The sequence below is a fragment of the Sus scrofa genome, chromosome 14 (genome assembly GCF_054392235.1).
Source record: "Sus scrofa isolate SSC_HxYL_T2T_F1_AM1 chromosome 14, Sscrofa_HxYL_maternal_Yorkshire_Landrace_v2.0, whole genome shotgun sequence".
Classification (NCBI taxonomy): Eukaryota; Metazoa; Chordata; class Mammalia; order Artiodactyla; family Suidae; genus Sus; species Sus scrofa.
The window spans coordinates 141606847-141622156 of NC_139396.1; the positions used below are offsets into that span (position 1 = coordinate 141606847).

Here is a 15310-nt window from a genome sequence, read left to right on the forward strand (position 1 = left end):
GACCTCCTCTCTTCCCAACTCTGAAAAATGATTATATTACTGTCCACTATCTTAGCAGGTTGCAAGGGTGTCCTAAGAAGTGAGAGGAGCTGGCACTCAGGGGGTTCTGGTCCACAGAATATTCATAGGTTGAATCTCTATGTAATATATTTTCTTCAAAAGATTACTTTCAGGCAGAGTGTCCAAGTAAGATTCTCCTGTTTGCAAGCAGGGTGAACCTATGATCATTAATTCATCTCTGAGCTGCATGTGTGGACCAGTACTTTAGAGGAACTTGGGTTTTGTGTCTAGATATTGTTTTTAGGCTGAGGAAGGGACACTAGACCAGATTCCAGGAGACTAGGGTTTTATTCTGACTCTATGCCATATTAGCAGTGGGACTTTTAGCAAACAAGTGCCTTTTCAGCATGGATTCCTTATTTGACAATAACCACAAAACCATGTGGTGTGGTTGTACTCCACACAAGTAAGACCTCTTGAGTTGAATCCTAGCTCTTTTATACCTACCTCACATGAGTTTATCAAAAGCAAAATCTTCAATTGCTTTAATGTGCTAAGGGGGTCATATAGGAGACACCTCTCTCTTTTACCTAGTCTCCTTTTGTAAGATTTAGGGTGATTTGTCTGATAGCGTTTTTCCCCCAGTTATCCACATGGTAGAGACAAATACTTGAAAACACTTTTAAATAATATAAATGCTGAGGATGGACTATTAGGAGGATAACAAAAGGAGAAAATGGAAAAGGAGAAGAGGAGCAAAATGAGAAACGAGGGAGGAGGAAAAGAGGAGATGAGGAGGAGGAGGAGGAAGAAGGAGGAGAGTAGATCCATTCCGTGATAAGTAATTCAGCCCTTGTGTATTTTTTGGCAGGAATATTGCACATGTGTCTTCAGGGTATATATAACTATAAGTGCAGAAGACTTCTCCCCAACTGGAACCAAAGGTAATTTTTTTTTTTTTTCTACACCAAGATTACATTCCAATTCATAGAATGCTCTCTTACATGATTTGGAGTGGAAGAAGATTCTTCCCCTTGTGTCAGCCCCTGGCCGGCCTCAGACCAGCCAAGCCAAGGGGAGGTACTACACCGGTGATTGATCTGAGATGAAATTATGATGTTGGATGAAACATGAAGTCATGATCCTGGAGAGAGAAAAAAACAGACACGGAATCCCTGCCACCAGTCCTCTGTGACTTTCTTTGATACTAGGTCAGTACCGCCTCTCTTAATCATTTTGGTTTTTATTTTGTGGACCTCTTGGTGTTGGCCATGTAGCCTTTTTCTTAAATACTGGCATATGGAGCATTGGGCTAAAAGTTAATAAAAGGTTGGCTGGTCCAAGTTTTGCACTAATGATAATTATGAATGGAGTCATGACTATCTTATCACTTATAATACTGGCTATTGCATCACAACTTTATTACTCTGGAGTCTTAGATCTGCAGGAGTAGAGGTAAGATCGCCTAACACATCTGTTTCTGGCCCCACCATTCTTTAGCATCTGGTCAGGTAAGCCCATAGCTTATGACAAAACCATCCTTTTTGGGGAGTTGTACTGCTTCCAGAGGTAACTGATCCTATACTTGGGGAGCTGAAATTGTTATAAAGGCAGAACATGTAGGTAATTTTAAAAGATATGAAATGCTTCTGTAGGTTTAGTCCTGAACAACTCTGAGGAACCAATGACAAAGGTCGCCCAGAGCTCAGGCATGTTTGGTCTGACCTGTGCTTTGCCTTCATCCCAGACATACATCCATTGTTCCTGGTATAGCAATTCCCTACAGATGTTCATGTTTTCCTGGTGACATAGGAGCAGCATCACTGGATAATTAACTGTTGGTCATGTACCTGACATGTCTCTATAATTGGTGAGATGCCCTCTGTTCCTATTCACACTTGTCCTCCGTATTAGACTGAGGGAAGCTCACCTCTGGTAAAATGGTATTTTTGGCAGTCAGTTGTGGTCATGAGCCATGTAACCTACTTCTTCTTAATCCTTTATGTATTTTCAAAAGCAGAAAATTCTGATGTTTGAAAATCTAACTTTGGCCTTAATACAAAACACAATGGTAGAGATAGATTCTCTTACGGAGAAAGGTTAGAAGAAAGTTATGAGGAAGCAGGGTTGTGATAGAAAGGTGGCATGGTCCTCCACACCATTTTCATTTTTTTTTAAAGTTTAGGGGATTCAGCAAATCAACTAAAAGTAATTGGTCTCATTTTTTTGTTAGGCCATGTCCTAGAGAGATTCTTTCTCCCCCAGCTATTATAAGCTCTTGAATTTTACAACTGAGAGTGATGGCTGATCAGGTACAGCAGAGAAGTTACCTGTAGGCGTATGTAGCAAAAATAACAACATGTGACTTTGTACAGAAAGCTAGATGGACTCCTCACACTGTCTATAAGAGGGCCTTAATCTTCCCGTGTTCCATGAGTCATCTCTAAACTGAGCCGTAGAGCCTTATATCGCCTGCCGGTTCCCCCACAGAGGAGAGAGGTGGTGGGGGTACTCTCTGATACCCACAATGGTCACACGGGGGAAGTCAAGACCTTCCAAACAAAAACCAGGGGACCAGAAGTCAGGCCTTCATCTCTCTTATCATGGTCTGTGTGCAGGTGTCCAGGCAGCCCGATGAGGGGGTTGGGCTTGAAGGATCACAAAGGTACTGGGCAAGGTAAGCTCAGAGCCATGGGGCATAACCGGGAGAGACACATATAGCACAGGGCAGACAAGCTGAGTCCTGAGTCAGACAGACAGTGGCATTGGGCACTAATTTGAATGACAGAGCAAGACAGATAGTTGAAATTCTGGAAAAACTCAAATGTCTGGAAGGAACTAAAGGAACAGAGCCAAGTAAATAGATACTCCTGGAAAAGTAAAATAAAAACAAAACCTTTGTTGCTATGAGGAAGCCACTTCATCCCAGGCATATGTGTACACCTCTGAAAATGGGTGTAACCTGAGTTAGGGCCTGATTGGGTCTTTTGCGTGGTAATAAAAATGCTTTTGAGGCATGAGGAGTAAAAGCGACTCCTTCTCCTGCAGCAGCAATGGCATGCCTTCTCTCAACTGGACACCCTTCTAGCTTACCCACCCCACCAGTGGTGGCAGAGCAAGGTCAGGATCTTGATGCTTTTGTCATTTCAGTGCTGAGACGGTGCTTTCAGTGTGTCACCTGCAGTGGCTTTTCAGTAAAGATGTGATGGTGAATACTGGGTCTACTCTCTGACACTCTGCAGTGTCAGTGACCAAAAATTAGGGTCTCTCCAGAGAAGACTCAGAAAGAAATTGTGGAAATAGGGCCTCCAGGAGATTACTGGTGCTTCGCAAGAGAGAACAAATCCATTTCCCTGTATATCGCATCTTTTGATGGGCTGCTGTAGGGAAAGCCAGGCACAAGCCAGCATCCTGACACTGCATATCCTTCCTCTTCTCTCTGGCCCCTGCCTTATTGTTGTTAATCTTTTGGCTTTAAGACTCTAAGAACCCCCTAACCTCTTTAATATTTTTTGTACAAATTTGATCTTCCTATTTTAATGGTTGGAGAATAATCCAAGAGTAATGTTGCTGCGCCAGAGGCATGCACCACATGAAGATGAAAACCCTGGTAGGGGTGTTTTCCCCCCCATCAAATGCCAGGGTTTTCTAGCCAAAGATGGCAAAGCTGTCAGTGTCTCATGTGATCAAATTCCAGCTGGTAGAATAGGATTCAAGACATCTTTATGGTCATGAGAATGTGTTTATGATTGATGAATAAAAGCAGCAAAGCTGTGTGCCTTCCCAGTCATTCTCTTTCCCACAGAGCTGTTTCTTTGTATGTCAGGTGAGTTGTCTCCAGGCCTGGGGGCTGGACGTGCTGGAGCAGCTGCTACTGATGGGGCTTCCTGAGGAAGCCTCAGTGGCAGAGGGCTTTCTGGGCAGAGGAGAGGCCTCAAGAATCCCAGAAAGTTATTTGGATTTATTGTAACATCTTTTTCTTTTCATGATAAAAATAATTTTGGGGTGAATACTTTTTGTTATATATTTTTGTGGTGAGGGTTACATGACTTTATTTATGTGTTAAAATGCATATAACTTCTCACCAAAAAAATAAATTTTGACAAATAATGCAGCAAATATTTTTAAAAATATGCATGATATAAACAAATGATATGTAAATTTTAACATGAAAATCCTATATGAAAGTTATATTAAACTTATATAGTCTTCCTGATTTTTTTCTGTCTGTGCATAAACATGCTGCATGTGAATATACATGTTTAAATTTTTATACATACCACACAAACATACAAGTTGGGTCCTAATATATGTATACAATCTAATTTTTCACTTGGTATTATTTTTTAGCCATATTTCCATATTGATAATTATGAGTCTGTCTCATTCTATTTAACGACTATATTCTATCTTATAACCTCATTTATTTATCTCTGTTAAACTTTATACTCTGTCTTTAATTTGAATTAATTTAAAGCAGAATGAACCAAAACTTAACCTGTTCATTCACTAAAGCAAGTGTGGCCATGTCTGTTGCATATCCAGATGGAGGCCCAGGAAGTGAAATAAACTAATCTAATAGAAGTTCAAAATCAGGAAACATGGAATAAGCTAATATTAAACAGCATGTTGGCTATACTTTGAAATTACGTGTTCAATTTGTTTTTCCTCCAACCTCTATCTTTTTGTTGTTGTTGCTTTTTAGGGCCACATCTGTATCATATGGAATTTCCCAGGCTAGGGGTCAAATCAGAACTACAGCTGCCAGCCTATGCCATAGGCACAGAAACATGGGATCCAAGCCTCCTCTGCAACCTATACCACAGCTCACAACAACACCAGATCCCTAACCGACTGAGCGAGGCCAGGGATTGAACCCTCATCCTTGTGGATACTTGTAAGATTTGTTTCCACTGCACCACAATGGCAACTCCTGAACCTCTACCTTTTAGGTATGTTTAAATTTAAACCAAGGTTGCTAATCTGAAAAAGCACCATAAAGAATGCCCCAGGAATTCGCGTTGTAGTTGTGGTAATGAACCTGACTAGTATCCATGAGAACACTGTTCAAATCGTAGCCTTACTCAGTGGGTTAGGATCTGGTATTGCCATGAGCTGTGTTGTAGATCGCAGACATTGCTCGGATCTGGCACAGCTGTGGCCATGGCGTAGGTGGGCAGCTGCAGCTCTGATTTGACCCCTAGCCTGGGAGCTTCCACATGCCACAGGTGCAGCCCTAAAAAGATAAAAATAAATAATAAACAAACAAAATGCCATACAAGTCTGGAGACACAAGAGAAATGTTGCCTTTATGTACTACAGATCAAATGCATTTAACATCAGAGCCATGATGAATGATGGAAGTAATTTTGTTTATGCAAATAATATGCTTTTATTAATATTATATGAATACTTAAACATAATCTAGCCAAAATTGTTATTTTTTTTTCTTTTTTCCAAGAATCCTTGATTACAACTTGCTGTCTAGGTGAAAGGAAAGTTCAGAGCTTGTTCTCAGTTATATATGTAACCAGCTCAAGGAAAATGAGAAATGATTCTTCAAACTTGTAGGATGAATTTGATTTGATAGAGATCAATTGTTGGATGCCTCTGGTTTATAATAGTTTTATTTCTAATGTGTTCTGTACGAGTGGGCTTAAATACGAGGTTTTGTCTTGTTTGCTTAGACACATGGCAATCATGTCAATCATTCATTTTCTTCTTTTTCAACACTAAGTCTAGGGACCTCCTCTTTAGAACTCACGTGTCACCTCCTCTATGACAAACTGAAGGTTTCTCCTTCTTAGAAAATTGAAGCTATGAATTACAGCAATTTGTAGTTTAAATAGGCTGTGACTCAAGCATGATGACACCTCTAATGTTTGTTCACCAGGCCATTAAGGCTGTCACTGCCCAAGGCAGGCTTTAGAGCAAAGTTTAATTTCATTGGCAAAGCCCAAGAAACAGAAATTTCCAGGTGCCATGTGCCTGAAACTTCATGCTTGGGTTTGCCTTGGCTTTCAGCCTTTAGGTTCAAGAGAAATAAACTAGGCAACATGGCCCTATAAAGACTGAGAACCAGAATAAAAATGTAATTTTACAAGAGCACAGAAGGAAGATTGGGTAATAAAATTGTGAGTCAAAATAAATGGTCTTTCTCACTTTTATATAAATGATCACAGATTTTCGGATGGAAAAAATAGATACTAGACTAAAGTTAGAGAGTAATCCCATGAGGGTAAATCTTACTTATTCGATTTGCTTTCTTTATCTTTGTTGAGAAGTTTATATCCCTTTCACAAAAGGGTTCAGATATAAGGATACATCCCTTCAAGACACAAGTTACTAATTTTAGAGGAGTCATTTCTGCCTTTGGTAAAACCTTCCCATTTATGAAACATGTGCCAGAGAACAGTTTTTCCCTCCCAACCATTTCTTAATTACTGCTTCTCCAGCTAGGGCAACAGGATCTTTTATGAGCAATTGTGCAATTTCTATATGTTGGCAATTGACGAACATTTAAAAACTGGGTTGCATGGTAATAAAATCCATGACGTGAATTTGGCCCATGGGCTCCAGGTCATGATGTCTTAGATCTCCAGCTTCTTGAGGAGATGATTAATTATCTCCTTTTCCCCAAGGCCTGTTACACCTGATGCTTAGTGCGTATTTTCCAAGTGAGTAGATGATTATCAAGAAGCAACGACAGTAAAAACCGAAGTTGTCAGGGGTATCCACTAAGACTTAGCTATTCCCATCAGGGGACTTTTGAATAGATACACGGATCATAATCTTTGTCTCTGAGCAGAAGAATTTTTGTTAAGTTGGGAGATGTTCTGTGTTCTGACTGCAGTTGCTGGTCTCTAAACAACAGTATGGTTTGAAGTTGAAAGAGACCCTATGTGTCTTCTAGTCAATTTCTTCATGTTACAGATGAGAAAACTGAGGCCAGGACTATAGATGTATTCCAACAGCATGTTGATTCCTAGCCTCCTGGCTCTAAATGCAGGATTCTTTGCATCAGGTGGTGAAATATCAAAGCCTCACTTGTAAGCAGGTATATCCTCCATCTCAAATCCTCCTCCTGAATGGCCACCTACCCCTATGTCTTTTCACATCCTTCCTGTGGGGTCTATTCAAGCCTCAACTGTGTGATTAAAATCTTTCCTGATTGCTCTGATTGAAACTCACTTCCCTAAATCTCTTTAGTGTTTGCTTTCCTTTGGAAGCTCGAGGACACTTCCATTTTATTATCATGGACTTTTTTCAAGTATCCCCAGTGTTAGTAGCAGTTCCTTGGGTCATAGTGTCAGACCTGTGGAAGATACTTAGTAATTATGAATAAAATGAATAAACAAGATTCCTAACATTTTCAGAAGAGAAGTGTACAGGACTGCCAGTAGTTATTAGCTGTGTGAACTTGGACACATAACTTAAACTTCTCTGAACTCCACTTTTTTAATTTGAAAAATAGATACTCCAGTTTTTTAATTTGAAAAATAGTGGCCATCTTAAAGGACTGGAGGAAGGATTAAGTGAACTGAAATGCTGAGTGTCAGGCCTGACCTCTTTGGGTAGGGCAAGATGGTTGGGGATCTTTTGTTTACCCCATGTATCACAAGGGAAAAAGGCTCCATAACTGGGCTTCCTTTCACAATTTGTAGGTACAGTTATATGAGATAAAAAATAGCCTCCAAAGCCCTCTGTTACTAAACTAGGTTAGTGTTTAATTTAGCAGCCCATAAACAATCCTGGGTTAGCCAGGAAAAAATTTAATGCTGCAATTATAGTCACTCACTGTATTTTTACATTTTATACTCCTTCAAGGTTTGCAGTCTCCCTGGAGTTAAATTACATTTTCCTCAGATTCTCAGTCTCATAAAGTCCTGAAAAGAGTTGGAGAAATGGGTTTAAACCTAGGCATTGTTTCTTTTATTAGAAGTTTACAAGGAGTGCAAGAATAATAGTGCAGTTGTTACATAGTTACAATTTGATTTGGAATAATGGCATCCCAAAATTTAATCTCTGGTTTGACTGCACATAGCCTTAAAATGTTTAAAAAAATACTATCTCATCTTCAAAGAGCCCAGCTCTTTTCCACTTTCCTCATTTTCTATTGTTCTTTGTCTCCTCTTCTTTTGTCCACTGTGACCTGCTTTCCACCTCATTGTTCTGCAAAGACTATTATTTAGAAAGTCACTAGCTCCCTCTTAGTAGGGTAACTATGCATCCCCCTTTTACACCTATTGTTGGCATAATTATTAAGAGCACTGCTTTTGGTCTCCAGTGTCTTGGTGTGGTTGATTACCCATGTCTTAGTCACCAATGATAGAAACTGTTTGACTTCCATCTCACTGATCCTTCTGTTGTTTGTGCCACATGGAAAATATGGGTGTACAAAAAAAATCATTTATTTTTACATTGTTTTTTAGAGAACATTTTTGTGACCACAGAGTGTTATGGATATAAATCCCCACTCTTTAACCTATTAGCTGTGTGACCTTGGAAAAGTTCCTTTACATCTGTGGGTATATGTGTATTTTTTCCTTTCTTTAGAGTAGAAAACAATGACAGTAGCTTCCACACAGGGATAGATATAAATGGGTTCAAAAATAAAGTTTCTAATGTAATTGGCATGATGCCTAGCACAGTAATAGGAAATCACTCCTCATTGTCTCTTGCTTCTGGAAAGCTCTTGACTCCCATGAATTCCCATCATCTCACTTGTCTCTGCAATATGTCCATGTCTCCCTTTATGTCACCTGCCATTTTCTCTCCATTTATCTCCCTGTCCTCTGTTGCCCTTGGCTATGGCAGTTATGGGTTTTCTAGGGGGGAGTGTGTGTGCACACATATGTGTGCATGTGTTTACTTGTGCACTTGGTCGCATGTGCACACACACACACACACGCACACACACAGAGGAACATGGCTGAAGAAATCACCAGAGCAGTACATATTGGCACAAAGGAACAGCAGTACTCTAGCAGCTGGTGAGAGCTGAGGGGATGTGGCAGAGCCAGCGCCCAGCCATGTGTTAACATGAAAGAGGGCTGAAGTACAGAGAGAGAGCTCAGAGGCAAGGAGATGCAGAGACCGGCAGAGGGAGGAAGATCTTCCTTCAGGTGGAAAGCCTGAGGCAGGTGGGAGCCATGCCTTTTTTTTATCTGCTTGAGAGATAGGACTCATAGAGACATTCAGAGTGTGGATGATCAAAATAGAAATATCTTCAAGGTTCACCTTAGAATTTGTAGGAGATTGATCTTTCACGGGTAAGTGGAAGAACAGGGACTTTAGAGTCAGATGGAGCTTAGGTTCAAGTTTTCCTCCATTTGTGGATTATCGGCCAAGACCTAGCCTTCCTAGGCCTCAGTTATTTTCATCTGTGCTTAAAAATAGAGACTTGGAATAGTTTGACTTGGGTTTCTATTCTTGCTTTCCTAGTTGACAGCTTTTGTGGCCTTAGGAGAGTTGCTAAATAATCAGTACTTGCAATTCTCTACTGAACAATAGGGGTAATAATAACGCCTCCTCACAAGACTATTGAGTGTGAGTAAATGCATGACAAAGCTTATATTGTTGGTACACTTTAGATTCTATTAATATCTGTTACTCTTGCTGTTATTCCTTAGTACTCTGAAACTCCGTCTCCATATCTATAAAATGAGAATGGGAATCTATCTCTAGCAATGTGTGTCAGGTGGATTTATTTAACCACCAATTTTTAAAAATTATTTTTTTATTTCCCCAATACATTATTTTTTTCCTACTGTACAGCATGGTGACCCAGTTACACATACATGCATACATTCTTTTTTCTCATAGTATCATGCTCCATCATAAGTGACTAGACATAGTTTCCAGGGCTACACAGCAGGATCTCATTGCTAATCCATTCCAAAGGCAATGGTCTGCATCATGTTCGCCTAACCACCAATTTTTAAATGCTAGGTGCATATGGGTCACTAAATACATAACAAATTTAAAGAATCTTAAGACAAGGTATAACTGGGGTTAATTAAATGTTATTATTGCTCATTACATTATCTGTATACTTGTCCTTCTTCTCCTCCCTTCTCTCCTATTTCAGGGTTTGTCTCTCCTCCATTCTCCTAAAATACAAATTTCAAAGACTAAAGACACGCTAATTATCTGCCCTGCATTTGTCACAGTCCCTGATGCATGATAGATGGCCAGTACTCATCAATTGAATTAACACAGAAAATGAAGAGGAGTGAGAGACAAGGCACAATGGAAATTGTGGAACAGGAAAATGCAGATTTAGTGGCTGTTAAAAAGTTGCAAGTGAATTAATATTGTAAATTATTTGCAGAGTCATTAAAATGAAGGCTAACTGTGTGTGTCCTAAGTCATAATCCAGCTATCTGACAGCAAGTAAGTGGTTGACACAGAAGTTCCACATATCACTGGGGTCCAGGGCTATTGAACGAATCAATGCATATATGCATTGGTTGGAAAATGGCTTTGGTAACTGAGTCATGGTAAAGGATGTGTGCTTATATTTGACCCCGAAAAGGGCCATGGATATATAATGCAGGGTTAATTTATGGGTTAATGTCTTGGATGCTGGAATTCTCTAAGTTTGTTCATTTTAACCTTGTTCATAATCCCAGCATATGGTGCTAATGTCTGTCCAGGAACTATTGGCTTTAGACATTAATGATGGCAAACTCAGGCTTCCCTTTTTTATGGGTAGTATGGCCAGTCTCCTGCTTTCATACTTGTGTCTCAAAAAAGACATCTATGGAAAGAAGAGCAGGTGATACTTATTGAAACAAAACCCTTCTTTGGTCTAGAGGCTACAACTAAGTGGGGTAAACTGAGCTTAATTATTAATTTAATTTGGTGCATATGTGCTTCAGAAAACATCTTTGCATCCAACTGTGCCTTTTCCTTCATTCCCTGCTCTTCAAAATCTCTACCTGTGCTTTAAAAACAAAGTAAAACAATAAAATTATAAGATAGAGGGGTAAGAGAAAACATTATGCATATTTTATAGGAGATCCATAAAAATGCAAATTTTATTCAGGTTTTTGGCTCCTAGGAGACATGTGTCCCTGGAAATGAGGATTTATTAGAAAAGATATGTCCAGTGGGCAAAAATATATGAGAAATTATGACTTTCTGGTTTTCTTTGTTCCTCACTGTTCACAGCACCAGCTGCCTATAGCTGGGACCCCTGTGCTCTTATTCCTATCTTCAAATTCAAGTTCTAGATCCTTTTCAAGGAAAAGGAAATAATTACAATGCTTATAAATGCTTAAAAATAAGTTAATGTGTGAAAATTGCTTTTTCCAATCTCTAACAGCGGCTTGTTCTTCTCAACTTGATTGTTCATCCAACAGGGATCCGTCAGACCATGTTCTAGTCACTAAAGGGATGGGATGGACAAAAGAGATGTGACTCCTGCTTTTGTAAAAATATTATGACTTCTCTGCTTGTGCAGCTGTGTTAGAGGTCTCATCCTCTGAAACAGGGACAAATTGAATTTCCCCAGGAAGACCAGAAATGTGGTCATGGGGACCAATAGGCAGCAGGCTTGAAGAGAAAAATTCTAAGAAGTCCAAACCGTGATCTGCCTATGGTAGCTTTTCAAAACGTGTTTGCTGAAATGAAGCTAGTTCAGAAAGCAAGAGAGAGTTTGTGTCTCAGGACCTACAACCTGATTCCTTCCCATTATTTTTCTTTTGAACCAAAACCCCAGCCTTTTCCCTTTTACACTTACAGAAACCTATCTCTTCATTGGGACTCTAGAAACTCACACCCTAAGAAAAGCGTTTGTTGAGGGATCATTCCATGCCAACATATGTGCTAAATAGTTCTTTTCTTTTTTTAACACACATTCTGTTATTTAAATCCACATGGCAACACCAGAAGGTAGGTATTTTTTTTTTTTTTTTTTTGGTCCTTATTTTTGTAGATGGCAAATGAAGAATCAGAGAGAAAAAGTAATTTTCCAAGATTCTATTGATACTATATAAAAGAGCTAGAGTTTGAAATTCAGTCTGTTAGACTGAGACCCACCCCTCCCCATGCTTTAAGGCTTGATTCTTTCATACTCACATTCTGAGAGATGATGCCTCTTTTCTCTTTTCCAGGATAAAGTGAGGGTGCTTGTACATGGTGTGCACAAGAATCTGATTGTGGTTGTTCCCATGTACACATATTTTCATATGTGTTTTAAAATAACACAGATGTGATAGTCTCACCTCAGAGAATGTAGCTTTTGGACAAGAAAGGGAATTTCTTCAGAATAGTTGGAGCATCTTGCAAATAAATAGGCCTGCTTCTCAGGGGAGCCATGGCCTCTCGTTTCATTTTTTTTTTTATAGGGACCTAGCCTACAGTTTATGAGCATCATGTTTTCAGCAAGCAGGAGCAGTGGCTTATATTAATGAATTTCTCCTCACATACCTTCAAAGGTGAGGAAGGGGAGGGCATTACAGGGAGTAAAGTTACAATCCAAGAAGGGACCATGAGAAATTGACACCTTCTTACTCATCTTAGCTGCATCCCCTTGTAAGAATTACTCCCCCCATCTCAGAAAGTTATAAAGTTCATTCTTGACAGCCTCCCAGTGAGACTCTCATGGTCAAGGATTTATTTTATGAACTGGCATGAAGACCAAGGTAAATGGATACTGATTTCATTCCAAAAGCCTTACTAGAAAATAATTTTTTAAACTCTTTTTCATGTATTTTCTCATCTGCTAAGTATAAACCCAAAGGCAGATAATGGCAGGACAAGATTAATAAGCTATTTATAGAATGTGGATTTAATAAAGAGAAAACTGGAGTTCCCATTGTGGCTCAGCGGAAATTAATCTGACTAGTATTCATGAAGATTCAGGTTCGATCCCTGGCCTCGGTTAAGGATCCAGTGTTGCTGTGAGCTGTGGTGCAGGTTGCAGACATGGCTCGGATCTGGCATGTCTATGGCATAGGCCAGTGGCTACAGCTCCGATTTGACCCCTAGCCTGGGAACCTCCATATGCCGCGGGTGCAGCCTTAAAAATCAAAACAAAACAAAACAAAACAAAAGAAAAAAAAAAAAGAGAAAACTGAGGGTGAATCCTGACTCTGATGTTTACTATGACAGTGAAAGATTTAGGTCACTGTCAGAGCCTGTTTTCTCATCTGTACTGTATCAGTAAGTAATATTAACTCTAACTTTCCTAAAGCTTTGTGATGTTAAGTGCTTAAGTTTCCAGCATAGTATTGGGACCTATTAAGTACTTATTAGTGATAATTAACATTAACAATTTCAGCAATTTCCAGCTGTACCTACTCTTTTATCCTTTAGCACACATATTGATATCTTGTCATTTCATCTGTACCATAGAGGGATGTGTGCAGCTTTATTTGCTTATGTGAAATACAAGTTAGAATAGCAGATTTACTTAGATCCTCGTTACTGAGGTTTTTTCCAGGGGAAAGCCTCTTAACCTCATGAGTTATGTGTCTGAACACCATATTTGAGGTAGGTTTGCTGACTTTCCCAAGATAGAATAAAACGTCTTAAGGAAAAGTGATCTTTTCTGAGCTCTCAGCTCATTCCTGGCCCTTGATAAAGTACCATAAAGAAAAGACATCAGCATAAACCATTCTACCTATGGCAGATGCTTCATGCATGTCATGTGTCTGTCTTTGCTACTCTTATTAGGTCATTGGGTCTCCTTAATTTTCTGATATATTTAAAAAGAGATTGGCTTATGCACACTGAGGTGTATGGAATGATTGGCCAACAGGGACTGCTGTATAGTACAGTGAACTCTATCCAATATTTGTGATAATCTAAATGGGAAAAGAATCTGGAAAAGAATGGAGCTATATATATGTGTGTATGTGTATAACTGAATCACTTTGTTGTACAGCAAAAAAATCACAACACTATAAATCAACTATACTTCAAAAAAACTTAAAAAATAAAAAAGCATTATTATTCAATGTAACAATAAGCATTTCCAGAAACTCTCTAGAATATGGGGAGATTAGGTGCCAACCTTGAGACTGTTTTTGGTTGTCTTTTTTTCCATCTCTATAATAGGGGGTGGGTTAGACAACACCATTTTATGATTTCAAGGCTTTTGACTTCTGAATTTTTTTCCAGAAAACTTGCTCTCTTCTGAACACCTAACTTAAGTCTGAAAAGCCATTTTGCCTCTCTGAAGAGAATGATATTATATATATATGTATGTGTATATATATATATATGTATATATATATATATATATATATATATATGGGGGGGAACAATGGACAAGGACAGAAAAAAATACATATTTCAAATGAAAGAAAAGTGTTTCAAAAGTAGAGAGTGCTTGGGAGTTCCCGTGGTGGTGCAGTGCTTAACAAATCCGACTAGGAACCATGAGGTTTCGGGTTCGATCCCTGCCCTTGCTCAGTGAGTTAAGGATCCGGCATTGCTGTGAGCTGTGGTGTAGGTTGCAGATGCAGCTCGGATCCCGCATTGCTGTGGCTCTGGTGTAGGCCAGTGGCTATGGCTCTGATTCGACCCCCAGCCTGGGAATCTTCATATGCCACGGGAGCGGCCCAAGAAATGGCAAAAAGACCAAAAAAAAAAAAAAAAAAAATTAAAGAGTGCTGGACATTCAAAAGAGAGGGAGATTATCTACCACATTCCCAGAATTTTGCCTGAAAACTTTGTTTCAATGTCAAAATGCAGGTTATAATCATTCTGTATTCTATGAATCACTAGCACTTTGGGGTTAGAAGAGGAGGGAAGGATAATAGGTTGAGGGCCTTAATCTCAAGCGGGAGTTTAGGGGACTGAAAATAGAAATGGAAACTGAAGTGTCAATTTAACAGTACTTGATTGCAAATCATGGCATCAGGTGGGGCTATGGTCTTATCTGACACTCAATTCTAAAAAAGATTTGCTTCCAAGCTTACATAATTGCTGGCAGTCCCTAATTCTTGCAAACTGAGATTGAGGGCCTCATTTTTTTTTTGCAGATTGTCGGCCAGAGGCCAAGCTCAACCCCTTGTTACAAAGCCTTTTCAGCCTGGCTGCCTCCTTCCTCAAAGCCAGCCAGGGAGAGAGTCTGCTTTTGTGATGGGTATTAGAACTTCATATACTAAATCCAAGTATTCATAATTATATGTATCCATCATGTTTACCGCATTCTATTAATTAGAATCAATTAGCATGTCTTGCCTATACTCTGGAAAAAGACAATTACACAAGGTGAACACTAGAATGATAGAATAATGGAGGATACCCTAAAATCTGTCTATCACAGATTTTAAATGATGTTTGAAATATTATC

At 39.3% G+C, this 15310-nt stretch overlaps 1 long non-coding RNA gene across 3 annotated transcripts in view; it reads left to right on the plus strand.

Annotated features, from left to right (window-relative positions):
• Positions 1-15310, plus strand: part of LOC110256719 (uncharacterized) — a 231022-nt gene that overhangs the window by 113427 nt on the left and 102285 nt on the right. For all 3 annotated transcript variants that reach the window (XR_014827741.1, XR_014827740.1, XR_002338617.2), the window contains exon 2: positions 872-944. This is a non-coding gene — a long non-coding RNA (uncharacterized LOC110256719). The remainder of the gene's footprint in view (positions 1-871; positions 945-15310) is intronic.